We start from the raw sequence: 15822 nt of genomic DNA on the forward strand, positions 1-15822 counted from the left end.
TTACGATAAATAGACTCACTGATTTCGAGTATAGTCCAGGATCCAGCATGAACGAACAATATAATGTTTGATAATATCGCGTGTTGTGATTTTATTATTTACCAAACTCATTGAGAATGTGCACATTTATATTTAAAAAAAAAAACCTTCAAAATTAATCATATTTGCGGCTTTCTACTAAATATATGAAAACTCAGAAGGACTCAAGCTTCTCTATTATTATAATTTAAGTGTTAAAAAACAGGGTTCTTAATGAACTTGGTAATACTATTTGAAAACTCAATATTAACAGATACATAATCGAGATGGCCCTGCGGTTGGAACACGTGAATCTTAACCGAACATTGCAGGTTTAAACCCGGCTAAGTATTATTGATTTTTCATTCGCTTTTGCAATGCACCTCGTGCTCGACAGTGAAGAAAGACATTAAGAGGAAACTGCAACTGTCGAATGTAATGCCACATAGGAGCAGCGTGGTGAGGGCAAGCAGGTTCTAAATCTGTTCTTAATTGGAGGGGAGGCCTTAGCCCAACTGTTTGACATTTACAAGTTTTTAATAGATAAAAAATCCCTATATCGTGTTGATTATCAATAAAATTAATTAAAATATGAAACTGTTATGTATATTCATTAATGGTCAGCTTTATTGTGAAACCGAGTTCATGAATAAATGAATTTAATTGAATAAATTTTGTGTTTATTTGACCTCGTCCGTTACTCTTTCAAGAGATGTTTATAATCTTTATATATTATTATTAATTAATAAATTAATAAATATTATTATATGATAAAATTCGCACTCTAAACCAAAATCATAGAACTAATAGATGATTAACCGATTCTTTGTTTAAATAAATCAACTTTGAATCTCAATGAAACTATGAAATGAATGATGATAACGTTATATCGTATCGGACTGCCTATTCTATAAATATTTAGCCTTGACGCCTGCAGATCACGTCTGTCGAAGTTACAGACTCAAAAAGCGGTATTTATGCCAAAGAGCTATTGAAATTTGTGACAAAAAAAAATCTAGATAACTCCTCGGTAAAAGAAGTTCTCGTAATCTGAGTTTATCACACTCGTACAAAATTCTACTATCTCGGACAGCTCGAAAATTCGTGGGCCTGGAATCGGTTGTGTCCCATTAGACTATGGGAGTTAGAGTAGGGAGAATACGATGAATGAGATACACAGAAATTCCATATATGTATGTCTACGGTTGTTGTCAATACAATATATCCCGAGCAGCTAGCTAGCTATATTGGACGGCGGAGGAAAGTTGTGAAATGGATAAAGCAAATTTTCAAATGTAAATTTAAATTTACTTGGTGGTAAAGCTTTGTAAGCCCACCTGGGTAGGTACCAGTCATCAGATATTCTATCGCGAAACAGTATTTATATTGTTGTGTTCTGTTGAGTGAGACTGTGTAACTACAGGCAATAGATATTACATCTTAGTTCCCAAGATTGGTTGCGCATTTGCGATGTAATTAATGGTATTTTTTTTCTTACAGTGCCTACGGGCGTTGGCTATTTGCCAGTCCGCCGATAGAGGTATATCATAAAAAAAAACAATATGAATAAAAACATTTCAACAATTATAAGTCACTATAAAAGTAATTCTTTATATCTGCGTAAAACTTCAGATGAAACAAAAGAATAACAATTGCTATAGCAAATATTTTTCGATGTTATGAAATAAAATAATTTTAATAAATGTGTGAGGTATTCACTTAAAGCCAAACCCATTTTTTGAATTCCACGGAAGTAGGCTAATTGACAATAAATGGTCCACCTAATAGTAAGCTGTCACCACTGATAAAAATTGACATTAATTTTCATAGAGTATTCCTTGCTTCGGCTTTGCGTCAAGATTTGGGATTTAAGATACCCCCACTTAAACCTGTAACTATTCTGTCTTGATCCAGTAAATACTTGGGGTCTAAGATCGGAGGTATCTTTAACTCCAAGCATGACTTCTGCTTTTCCGCCTTTTTCATCTCTAACCCGAGACCCAGTAACGTCAAGTAAAAATCACTTCGATCATAATAAGCGTTATTATAATTTAATTGCAATTTGATATGAACTTTTATGTGAAATATTTCGGACGCAAAAAGGTTTTACTGCTATCACACAAATAAAGCTGACGACTTGTTCTTTTTTTAATTACTGCTTGATTCTTTATTCGAATATTTTTATTCGAATAAAGAAACTAAAACCTCAGCTTAAATTTTCCAAATATTTCTCGTTAACAATTCAGTATTTTAAAAACGCCTTTAAATTCCAAAGATAAGACGTATAATGGCGGGTAATTGGTTCAATTGCTGTGTGTATTGCATTAAGTGTATTTTATGCATTTCTTGGTTTGTTTACACTTGCATGCTATATTTCAAATAAAATATATTCGTATTGAAACTCTCCTATCATTAAAATGTAACTTAACGATCTCAAATGAATAATAATACCTATATATAATTTAAATACCAGAGGATTCTAGAAGGAGTATTCAAACGGGTGATTTATTTAGACCATTTTTTTTTCACACATTGCGGCGTTAGCGCACCCATCGTTTAAATTAAATTATTTGCAAAAAATAAATTTAAAAAAAGTTGTTATTTTTGGTCGTAATAAATAATACACTATCAAATGCCTATTATGCATATTAATTAGAATTTAAAAAAAAATCTAAATCAATCACCCTTCAGAATACTCCCATAATAATCCATTATAATACCTCACGCACTTAGATTCAGACAACATTTACGTACGGGTCTCCGAATTATTGAGAGTTTATATTTATTATACTAGAAACCAGAATCTGTCTACTTTTCACTTTTGATATGGCTGTTAGAAAGGATAACTCAAGAAAACATTTATTTTAGTAAGGCATTCGGCCAAAATAGCCAATTTATAGTTTGTCACAAGATAGCGTTGTAAGAGGTAACGCAATCCTTACAAAATCTTCAACCATAGAATAATGTTATTTTAGTTCTTAGACATAAGTGAATTATGACTGTACTAACATATTAAAAAAATAATATATTATCAAAATAAAGCTCATGAATATTCCGGGGTGCTTGCTTTTCCAATGAACTAATTTTATTTATTTTGCTTTGAATAAGACACACAAACAAATTGACCTGATGGTGATTGGTCACCACTGCCCATAGTCATTGGTACAGTAAGAAATATTATTTCCTTACATAAGGGATTTAGAAATAATTAGTTGATCCAAAATAACAGTTTCAACAATTATATTATTTATTAAAAATAAAATAATTTTAGAGCTCTCTAATTGTATTTTTTATTATAATTCGGGCAAATTAAGTTGGTCACTTCAAATGGAATTCAAGCTTGCGTGGCTTTTATTTTCAAATATAAAACAATTATACTAGATTAAACTGCAAATTATTTGAAGTTAATTAAACAAAGTACCTTGCCATCCTTAGCTGAATAGTTATTCAACTAAATATAATATTTTAAATAAAATGTTATTTACCTTATATAAAATATATATAATAAGTCTCAAAAATATATAAAGCAACTCGGTATGCGTTACAGAAGTAATTTTTCTTTTGAAATGGTGGACGTATATTACTAACCGCGAAGTTATTATACCTATGGGTATATGTTTAAAGAAGTTAAAATATGTATACATTTTTGCTTTGAAAATTTTGTTTCGAATAAACAGGCCCGCAATAATCATTTCGTGGCCCTTAGGCAAGGCACGTCTCGGGCCCCTTTACCTTTTCTAACTTGTTAAATGATATATTCTACCACTGTTACATTACGAAGGTACGTCATATCTTGAATTAAGTACTAGAAATATGTTTCTATTTATAAACGATGAATTTCTTAACTTTTGGCTTACCACGGAGCCCCTAGAAATTTGTCTACTTAGTGACTATTAGATAATCTGGCCCTGAGAATTAATCATACTTTTTTTTTGTAATAGAAGTTTCTAAAAAAATGGTAACAAAATAATTATTAGCAATTATGAAACTGATTTCATTATTTAAAACTAGCCGTGTACCCGTTGGGGTATCCCATCGAAAACATTATACAGAACCCACCGAATTTTCTAAAGTAGATATTAGAGTTTTTGATAACCCCATGCCCTCACTTTACTTTGGTCAAGGCTCACTCAATATGTAACCCTACTTTTAAATTGACGCAGGACTTAATATTAATTTTCTTGAATGTGGTGATCTTCTTAACAAATGTTTATCCCTAATTGCACACTCTTAAGTGGTAAATTTTCAAAAACACTGTGACAGCCGAAAACAGAAACCAAAACTCCGATTTATAAACTTCTAACTTTCTTAATGACGAACTTGAATATAAACTTTCATCCCCTCTTTAGAAGAGAAATTAAAAAAATACTCTCTTACCCGTAAGGAATTTGTTCGCAAAATGTCATCCTGTTCAACCCAGTGGCTTAGGCCGTGATTTAAACGCAAGTAATTTATTTTAAAATCTTATCTGTAATGAATACAATATTATTTATTAACAATAAAGTTAAGCTAATGGAATTTGTGTAACTGTTGAATCTAACATACATACATAATAATCATGTCGAAACCTTCATACATAAGATGTATTTATTGTACGCTCATATCAATTTCATCCGTCGATCTGTTTTTCAAGTCCCATATTCTCAAGTATGCTATTTAAATACAAAACAAAGCACTTTTAAAGTTAATAAGCGACAAATAACTTAATATGGTCATTGATAATTCGATTTCAATAATGAGAGCATCATGACGTCAAACGATTCGTAATAATTTAAATACATAATGAATATTGACTTATATTGGTATCTTAAATATGATAATCTTACGGTATATTAGGAATTATTATTTATTTATATTAATTAAAAAATATATAAACAAAAAGGAGGGCTCGTCCGGGATTTGAACCCGGGACCTCTCGCACCCAAAGCGAGAATCATACCCCTAGACCAACGAGCCACTTAGCGTATCAGGTGAAAGTATGATTTTGCTTCTGAATAAATTGATACGTATCAACGTCGTTGATAAATCTTTGCATACGAATGTAATATTTATTTCAATGGTTTAAGTGTCAAATTAGAATAACACTGTTTCCACTTGAAACAATAAAATATGAACAAATGTTTTATTTATTATTTGATTTATTAACTTTTAATTTTATTGATTTAGTGTGGTTTATTTTTTTATTAATACGGTAAAGTCTAGCCAACGGCAACACGGTAGGTAGTCCGTCTATTGATACTAGAAATAGAAAGGTTAATAACCAGTTATTACGTCATCAGTCTGTCAACCTGAATTGTATGATGTTTTGTTTCTGGTTTATATACCTACAATGCTCGTTCGCTTCTTATAACAGTATTAAACATTGTTTTAGTATAATAAGTAATGGCTTGACCTATTCATAATTAGGGTATGATTATTTAAACTGCGTCGTTTTATTAATATTTAACTAAACAACCCATTAACAATGTTTATAAGGCAGAATATGATTTGTGTACTTAAGAAAAAATATATTATAACATTAATTTTATTCAAATCAAATCAAATCAAAAATCTTTATTCAATATAGAAGTGTTTACACTTGCTTATTGATTGTCAAAAATCTACCACCGGTTCGGAATTTAGCACCTCGGACCTGAGAAGAATCGGCGAAAGAAACTCAGCGGGATATTTTTTTTTTTTTTCCATTTTGCATGTACAATAATAATTATATTTTAGTTATTTGAAACAGCCTGGAGGCGATCATTTCATTCCCAAGGTGTGCAGTCAACTAAAAAGTCATTAGTGTTGTAATATCCTTTAGCACACAAACGCTCTTTAACGATTCTTTTGAATTTTATAATTGAATAATTTTGAACGTTTTCTGGGATCCTGTTGTAAAAACGTATACATTGCCCCAAAAAAGAGTTACTAACCCTGTGTAATCGGGTACTTGGAGTAACAAGTTTATTCTTGTTCCTAGTGTTAATAGAATGTACGTCACAATTTCTGGGAAAATCGTTTATGTTTTTGCGTACATACATAACATTATCAAAAACAAATTGAGAAGCGACAGTCATTATTTTAATTTCTTTAAATTTATCTCTTAACGAATCTTTTGGGCCCAGGTTATAAATTGCACGAATAGCCCTCTTTATATTTATGACATTTTAAAATTGATTTTATCGACTCTTTAAAATATGTATTTAAGTAAAAGATACTCTGTTAGTTAATAGCAGGGCCGAATTTAGGGGAGGGCGACACGACAGAGATTCCGACGAGATACAAGTAAATAAATTATAGCTTACTGATTGAAATTAAAATATTAAAAAATTATTTTATAATATAATTATTAGGGTCTCCACGCCTCTGTTGCTCTCCTTTGTGAACCCAAGACCTCTTCAGGCCTCCTTTGAACCACTCTCTTCATTTCTCTATCTCCAGTCATATTATCAGTTACTTGTTATTTATTTTTCTTCTACACTCAGTTAGTTTTTAGTTAACACTTTCCTATTATTTAGGTACCATTCTTCTAGAAGAAGACATCCTTACGCATTGATTCACCATATGAAATCAAAATACATAATTACGTTTGAAACGTAACTTAAATTTTATTCATTTTTTTTTATCAATACGGTATGCTTTGCAATACTTTACTCTTAAAATTATTTTGTAAGCATGTGACGTTGTATTATAGTACACTGGGGAATCGACCCGGCTTCGGGTGCATTCTCAAAATTTATAAGGGATAAAATCCGAAACTAATAATCCGATTCTTTTTTTTTTAAACTAGCAGTTTAAAAAATTTTATTAAGATAGTAATATTATTCCTAAGTTCTTTAGGTTATAAATTATATTGATATCATATCATTTGCGTTAATAAACCTTCTTCTCAAAAAGGAGAGGAGGCCACAGCTTAGTTACAGACATTTACACGCTGTTGCTATACTTCTCTACTTTGTTCTTTAATAATAAATTGCAGCCGTGCGAAGCCGAGAAAGGTCGGGTATTAATAAGAAAAAATTAGTAGTGAGTTTAGCTAAAATATATTGTATAGGTATATTTATTCTATGACGTTTATTTATTAGTCACATAAGTAAGTCATAAATGAGAAATATTATACATAGTATTAAGCTCAAGGTCATCATTTTATGGTTCCGTTCCGACCGTCCGTTTCGCAGCGAACGTTTTTTTTTTTCGATGCACATAATGGAAATGGTGATATTAACTGGCGTATTCATCGAATGTCATGGTATTACTAGCTAAGCATGCAGCTTTATCGCACATAATTTTTAAGCTACCTATTGCATACAAATCACCTTGCCCATTTTACGCCCTCAAAGGGTGAATTAAAAAACCTATGTTCTTCCCCGGGAGTTAAATTTTCTCCAAAGGAAATCTCATTTAAATCGCTTCAACGATTTTATCGTGAAGAGCTAACAGACAGAGTTCCTTTAGCATTTACAATATTAATATAAATAAAACATAATATTAATCTATATTAAATGCCCGAGTTTGGTAATATATTTATTTCAAGAAAACCATTAAATAATTTTATGGCGAGAAATGCTTTACAACTAAGCTATAAGTATTTTGCATTGTTTGATAGATAAAAAAAGTTTACCTTAGAATATAGACATATCTATTCTTCTGGATTCTTTATCTTTATTTTCACTATTTCTATATATCTCCTAATGTTTAGTGTAGCGTTAGCAATGTGAGCGCATGTAAAATGCCGTCATAATTCAGCTATTTTGTAAAAAATATTCACAAATAATATTGAAAAACCTCCCTCGTTTACCCCTCTTTCTATTGGTAAAAATCGCATCAAAATCGGTCGAGTGTTTTATAATTAGTTATCGGACATGAATACTTTGTTTTATATTATTTATGTATTATAAAAGAATGCGCAATTTACGCTTGTCACGTCAATTGTCTAGATTGAAACCGAGTGAAATTGCGAAGTGCATCTACTTACATAATAATACCATATACTAAAACCCTCACCGAAACGCGCTGCATATTCAGACGATGACTTCTCACGAAATTACAACGAAACCTAACTTCTTTTATTAGTATACATTTGTCAGAACTCTTCAAGATGTAATTAAATTAGATTATTGGTTTATGAATGCGTACGGGGAGATCGAAACAAAAGACAAATTTTCATATAATCTCATTTCATATCATTGCGTTCTTCGTTCTTCGTCACGCGCTTTGAGTGGGAAATGCTATTTAAGTGCAAATAAAGTTACAACCTCATCGTGACTGTGTTTGTTTTAACTCAAAGTCCGTGTTCTGTGAACAAGTTTATCGATACAATCTGTATAATGATAAGTGTGATTTTTTTGTAATAAAATACTATTTGGAAACACAAGTTATTTTCCACTTTCAGCATATTGATAGATAGAACATATTTTGCACCGGGGTTATATCAAATAAAACATATACAATATACGTAGGCGGATGAGCAAATAAGCCACCTTATGGTAAGTGGTCACAATGGCGCTGTAAGAAATTTTAATCAATCCTCACATCGCCAATGCGCCCCCAACCTTGGGAACTAAGATGTTATGTCCATTGTGCCTGTAGTAACACTTGGCTCACTCAACCTACCGTCGAGTAAAAGTGGAACTAGAATGGGATTCAGGATTATTTCCCACTCAATCTCACTGTAGTCCCACTTCTGGTAAATACTAAATGTTTTCAATTACGTAATATAACGAGCCCCGTTTTAACATTTTAGTACGATTTTTTGTATAATTCTCTCGTGAGGATATTTAAAAAACGCCCTCGTTTCGGTTATTTCGTTGCGGCAAGTGAAAAATCTGTCGCCGTAAGTGTTCGCCGCTTAACACCGCTTTACATCGCTTTACACGGCTTCGGAATGTTTTAGAAAGTGATGTATGTAATGTGGTTGTTTGTTAAATGTCGGGATGCTAATATATTATGTTTATGATTTCATTAAGTTTTCTTTATACATTACATTTTAAACCTTAAGCCTGTTGTTTTAATTGAATAATAAAACATTTAATTGCATAGAAGGATGAAAGGAAACCTTAAGAATTACATTGAAATATGGATTTTTCCCAGACAAAATAAATAAATATGCTTGAAAAACACATCGGGCAAGTGTGTGTAATTATGTAATGTTGATTCGCGTTGTTCATATAACATGGTTGATTTTCATACAAAATATATTTATTGGTAGTACAAAGTTATATACTAACATGCATGTTAGAAAGAGATAGACATCTCATATTTATATTGAAAGAAATAGGACAGCTTGAGGATAACGTCACAGAGTGAAAATGTACTACACCTTCTGAAGATCGCCTTCGTTGAAGGCGATATTTACAATGTTCGAACACGTTTTTATAAATCAATTTCGTTCTTGTAATATAATAATATTTCCGAAATCATATTTGTTATATCAAACATCAGAAATTTCATATATTGGTTGAATTCATCGCGTTTCAAATCAATCCAGAAATACTGTAAATTTTGTTAAGACTTTATCAAAAACAAAAACACCAATAAAAAAATCAATAATCTATTAGAAATACGAAAGTAACTGTATCCGTCACTCTTTCTAAACTAAGGAACCGAATTTTATAAATTGAATGAAGGACGCTTAAACCCTAAGGGAGCAAGAAAGTATAATTTTTTATACCTAAAAACACCCCCTTCAACTGCATTTAAACCTAGTTAGTTTATATTTCGATCAACTTCACATTGTATAACGTTATCCAGATTTATAGGTAAATTACACCATTTGATAAAACAAATTCAACATATACGATAAACAAATATTTAATAAAAATAACGACATAAGGAGATGTCTTCAAATATAATCAACCGTGATGAAGCTTCAAACGTTTCCCTATAATCAGCGCTCGTCAAAGTATATCTCCGGAGACATCAAAGTGATGGTCAATTGAATTATATTTGTCATAATCATTAGTTTTAGATCTATATGGTTGAGATTCATTGGCTTTTCTACGATGTTTAAGAAAATAAGACATTCATTATAGTTGTTAGCTCCGGTAAATGTACACTCACGGCTGTATGCACAAGCGACCCCGTGGCGCCCTTCGAAGGAGGGTACCACTGGTTTTTTAGTAGGCTCAGTTGCTGGTGAGTCTAGATATCCTTCAATGGAAAGGGGTAAATGCGTGTTTAAGCGGAAAAAAAAGATGATTGTACAGTTTAAACCACAAACATCAATAATTGTGTTGCTGTGTCATGTCTTGGAGTACATTATTGATGTAACAGGGCCATGATAACTTTCTATACACAGAAAAGTGTTACTCAAAAATATTTTTTCCGTCAACTTTTTAAAAAACTTAAAAGTCATGGCAGGAGGCCTTGAAATCGAGTAAACTGTACTTACAAATATATATTAAATACCTGTATTTATTTTCGCCACGTCTTCTTAAAGTAACTTCTCAGTTTTTTGCTAGTTCTACTTTCCGAACCAGTAGTAGCTTCACATTTATTTCCTTCCAGTATGTAACATGACGATTTAAAAGTGACTTCATGAGTTTACTCAAATAAAGAAAATTTTCATTTTCTCTGTAATGCTTTTACAGAAACATAATCGAAATTTATATTCTTTTTTTACATTTCGTTAAAGAATCTTATATATATTTAAATTAAATTATTCTGATTATGTAAAGTTGCTTGATTTTAAAGGAACCTCTGTGTTCAAAGGTTTTATACAATTAATTAGTGTGCCTTCATAATGAAATGATCACCCCCCAGCGATTACCTATTTTATTTAAAATTGTAAACGTTTATGAAATTTGAAAAAAGAACTTTTTACTCGTTTTTCTAAAGATTTAGGCATATCAGTATTTTGAGCTGTTTAATTATTTTTTTTTTTACTATTAATAATGTAATGTAATGTTTATATATAACAAAGAAATAAAGAAATTTGAATTTGGAATTAGAAAGCTATGTTGAAAAAAAAAATATATATAGACATAATCTACGCGTGTATTAACTTTCAATTCAATCTAGTCATCTTTTTGAATATGATGATGTAAAAAACATTTTAAAATACTCTGAATATTAATAACAATTTAGTCCATCCAAATACTTCTAGAAAAAATCTTTTACGTAACTCGAGTGACCTTCAAACTACATCTGTAATGGTCGTATTCGAGTTTCAGTTGACTTTATTAGGTGTGCCAGATTAAATAAAAGAAAAAAATGGTCTCTTCATGTATCACGTTACACGTTTGAGATGAAGGTTTTTAGAAGGTGTATCGTGGGGATCGAATCCCCTGCTGAAAGCCTACGAAAACAGTGGGTCAAAGATAATATGTGTTTACATTAAATCACAGGCCTTTCATATAGAAATACACGCATACAAAGTATTGTCTTCTTGACCGAATTTGCTCATGCAATTGGCTTGGCACCCTTAAGTATGGCTTTTTTTTATAATATCGGTAGGCAAATGGGCCACCTGATGGTAAGTGGTCGCCACTGCCCATAGAAAATGGCGTTGTAAGAAATATTAACAACTCCTTACATCACCAATGCGCCACCAACCTTGGGAACTAAGATGTTACGTCCCTTGTGCATGTAGTTACACTGGCTCACTCACCCTTGAAACTCGAATACAATGATACTGAGTACTGCTGTTTGGCGGTAGAATATCTGATGAGTGGGTGGTACCTACCCAGACGGGCTTGCACAAAGCCATACCACCAAGTAAAAGTTAGCTAGCTAGTTCGAGGGCATTATTATAGTGCGCAAGTATGTGCGCAAACCGTAGTGCGCTCTTAAAATCCGATAGCAACACTAAAACGATTGTAGAGTTAAGGGGCCTGATCAACGGCTTAACATGCTTTCCTGACTTCAAATTCTAGACAGATGTTTTAAATTATACAATAGAAAAACACCATTTATTTCTTAATGTACTGGTCTGGGATTTGAACCTAGAACTTTGGGGTCTGTAGGCTTTTAAGCTACTAGACCAATGAGTCAGTCTACAAAGAAAAAGTATATTAACTTACGATTGTAGAGATGATGAGGTGGTGTGGTTAGATATATAAAATATTATGGAAACTATTCTTAAACAACATTTAAAAATATACAAAATTATCCGTATCCGCACAGTATCCGTGTGCTTTAGTTGATAAAAAACACGGATAGCTCTGTATTAAAATTATTCGAGTTAACACCTACGAATTCACGTTCAAAAATCGGTTGAAGGCTGTACTAATAAAACTAGGTAACAAACAGTTCGCAAGCGTTTTTTTTAAATGCTAATATCGAAACTGTACACAATACGAAACTGTGACGCATACGTTTATTCAACACCAATACTAGTAGAATATTATTTCGTTACATTTTTAACTCTATCGCAATTGTAATAAGAACTCTGTTGGATATTTGTGTGAAAAACGCTTTATGGTTTTTCATAATATGTTAACGAATGAATAGAGCGTTTCAAAGAGCGGCGTTTTTAGTTTAAGTGAAAAAAGCTTGAAAAAACAAAGTCGGTTTTCTGCTCGATAGCACGAATATTATCCTCTCGTGACGCTATTACATAAGGAATTGTGTCAACATCTAATATATTATTTAAAAAAATAAAATTATCGAACATTAATAATATATATTTATATAATTGCGTATATTTGTTACTATTTTACGCTTGAATATACAGTAATCTGATTTTAATGGACTATTGTGCATATAAGCTTGTAGCTATAATTTGATAGCTATGAGGTGAATTTTAATTAAATTAATAAATACTTTGTGTCCAATAGTTTAAAGGCCATTTAATTATTATAACCAGCTTCGATATTGTGTGCGGAGAGGGGGGGGGGGTAAAGTGATTTTGTGTCTTATTTTTCTATCATCTTGTCCGCGACAAAATTTCATAATGGTTGATTTAGCAATTAAGGCGTAAAAAAAAACGAACTCACTTTCACGTTTATAATATTAGCTAGGATTATAAAAATAGTTAATGTTGGAGTAAAAAGAATCGGCGTATGCAATTCAGTGCATTTTCGTCAGAAAATTTTCATTCACACGTTATAAATAATAACAATAATAGCCTTTATTTACGAGAAACGCGGTAAAAAGACAGATGTCTTATGAAATAATTCATGCATGCTTGTGTGTTTAGATTATGCATGTTTTGCGTCTTATAATATTATCAGACATATAAATGTATTTCTAAGATTCTTAATAATATTGAATTACTTTTATATTAATCCGTATGAATTTATATGATAGCTAGTTTTCATCTGCAGCTTCGAAGGGCGGGTGTAGGCTTAAGGTAGAAAAAAGTAGTTCGTCCGTGGGGTTCAATCTTGCTTTATACCAAATTTTATCAAATTCAATTCTCTGGGTGGACAGAGTTAATTATATTTATTATATTTTTTTTAATATAGGTCTTACATTTATATAAAACCTTTTTTCTACCATATCTTTTTGTGTGTATTAAAATATAAATAAACTTGTATTTGTTGTTGACTAATATTCTATGACAACTTATTCTTAATACTCAATCGCACCCCAAGTCTAATGTGGTGAGTGTTATCTGTGGATGATGAAATGTTAGGTAAGAGAATCACTTTTCCTAGTTCCAAATTGTAATTGTTTTCATTTCCATTTGTAGAATAAATCAGCTTTTTGCATTGTATGTTTTGTGTGGCTAAGAATATGATAATTTTATTTCATCGACCCGATTTCTTGATGAATCAAATCTGCTTTCGAATTCCAACGTTTCCTGATAAAGTTTATTTACGTTTGTAAAAATGTATCAACTTATTTGAAAGATATTAAAATGAAAAACTAAGCGGATCAACCGTTGACTAAGTGATAATAAGTGGATTCTCTTTATAGTAATGTATAGTTATTTTTTCTCGCTTATTTAGCTAGATTTAACCGTTTCGCTAAAAGCGGGAGGTTACATTATTCAATTGTCGAGGTAGTCGTGTTGGGCTCTCGAAGGATATAAATGATTATTACACTTTAGTCCCGGAACACCTGAGCGTCTAAAAGCTTTTTTGCAACTAAACCGATTACGAAGGTAATTTTTTTCCTTCTATCTATAACTATAAATTAGAACTGTTATAAGATTATTGTTCTTAATTCAAAATAAATTCGAGGAAAGAGAGAAAAGAGATTTTATCATTTTTAGAATAGTTTTTATTGTTTGCATAATAATAAGGTGATTTATTTTTAGTTTTAATTTAAGTGACATTACCTAATAATTTGAAGTGTATGAAATAAAGTTGTTTATTATTATTATCACAGTTCATGATTATTTAATTTACTTAATCTTGTTCTGCCACTGTTAGTTGTTCTATTGACATCGCTAATAATAAATATTATTTATGAAAAAAAAAGGTAATATAAGTTAGGGTAGGTCCACTTATTTCCAGAATTATTTTATCACATGTTTCTGATATAAATGATCTACAATTAAAGCAACTTAAACTTTGAGTAAGTTGCTACTGCTCTGAAGTCGATAATGCCAATCTATTATAAAATTGAAATACATTTTCCCTATCTAATAAAAATTTTAATGAGATGATGCTCAATTAATTTCAAATTTCACGATTTTATTACGAATATTTATCTCAATATATTATTAATAACGTTATTAATTTTAGTAAGTCTTTTATTGAATTCTCTTCCGAATACTTTATTTATCTTCTACAGAACAATTCATCAATTATTCTAAATACAAATCGTTACACTAGTTTTTCACTGCACAATGTTTCAACTACCAAACTTTTTGTTAGTTATTTGGTGTATAATATTCTAAAAACCAATCTCTACTTTAGTCTTCCACTGCAAAATGTACAACCAGCAACATTTGTATTAGTCATTTAGTCTATAATAATCTAAATACGAATCTCTACATTTACTGTATAATAATCTGATATTAATCTCTGTATATGTGATATAGTCTATGATATTCCCAAAAAACGTAGAGATTGCTCTACAAAGAAAGTACTATCATGAAATCAAGGTACAGTGGACATTGGTTCTAATTAATGACATTACCGTGTAAAGTTTTCACCTGAAAAGATAAGAAACCAATTGTTTGTTAACAAAATAAACACAGAATATTTCGTTGAAAATGTAAGAAACCGAAAATATAATTAGTCAACAAAGGTAATGACTGAGAGATACTTGTCTCTATTGAGCCGTTTGACAAGGGCGCTAATGAAGTAGTACATGGGCCCTTGAGTTATTATGATGCTTAATTGTCTCAGGCTTGCGGTCGAACACAAGCACTTATGACATATAAGCATGCTACTAGGCCTTAATATAGTACTAAGTGCTAGATATTTATAAATTATTATTTTTTAAGCGTATATTTATATAATCGGTTATACACAACATTACTTAGAATAAAAGTAAGCTTATTAATATTTCATCTTGGGTAGAGTACTCCACTCTTCTTAAGGAAAAGGCTTTCAAGGTTAATCCACCATACTTCTCTATTAAGGATTAGTGGAATTATACGCTTTAGAATTTAAACCGCGACGTAAAGATTACCTGATGGTATTTTCATATACACGACTTATATTGTAAGCTTAAATTATGTACGAAAAAGTGTGCATATAATGGTGGTTTTTTAAAGGTAATATAAAGAAACCTGGCAACCGATGATGCATGAAAGAAGTTTCACGCTAAAATCCTAAAACGATATACATACTAGCTGTCGAGGCTTCAATCGCGTTTCAGCTGTTAGTCATCGGGTATCAGACATAAAAGTAGTATATAACCTTTCTCAAAATTCAAGGTTACTTCATATCAAATTTCATCACATACGGTTAAGTGGTTTGGCCGTGA

The 15822-nt window shown here is 31.2% G+C and overlaps 1 non-coding gene across 1 annotated transcript; it reads right to left on the reverse strand.

The window, feature by feature from the left end:
• Positions 1-4902: 4902 nt before the first annotated feature.
• Trnap-ugg (transfer RNA proline (anticodon UGG)) lies at positions 4903-4974 on the reverse strand. The gene has a single exon. It is a non-coding gene; the product is annotated as a tRNA-Pro (tRNA).
• Positions 4975-15822: the final 10848 nt, after the last annotated feature.

The sequence above is a fragment of the Vanessa tameamea genome, chromosome 10, assembly GCF_037043105.1.
Source record: "Vanessa tameamea isolate UH-Manoa-2023 chromosome 10, ilVanTame1 primary haplotype, whole genome shotgun sequence".
NCBI classification, from domain to species: domain Eukaryota; kingdom Metazoa; phylum Arthropoda; class Insecta; order Lepidoptera; family Nymphalidae; genus Vanessa; species Vanessa tameamea.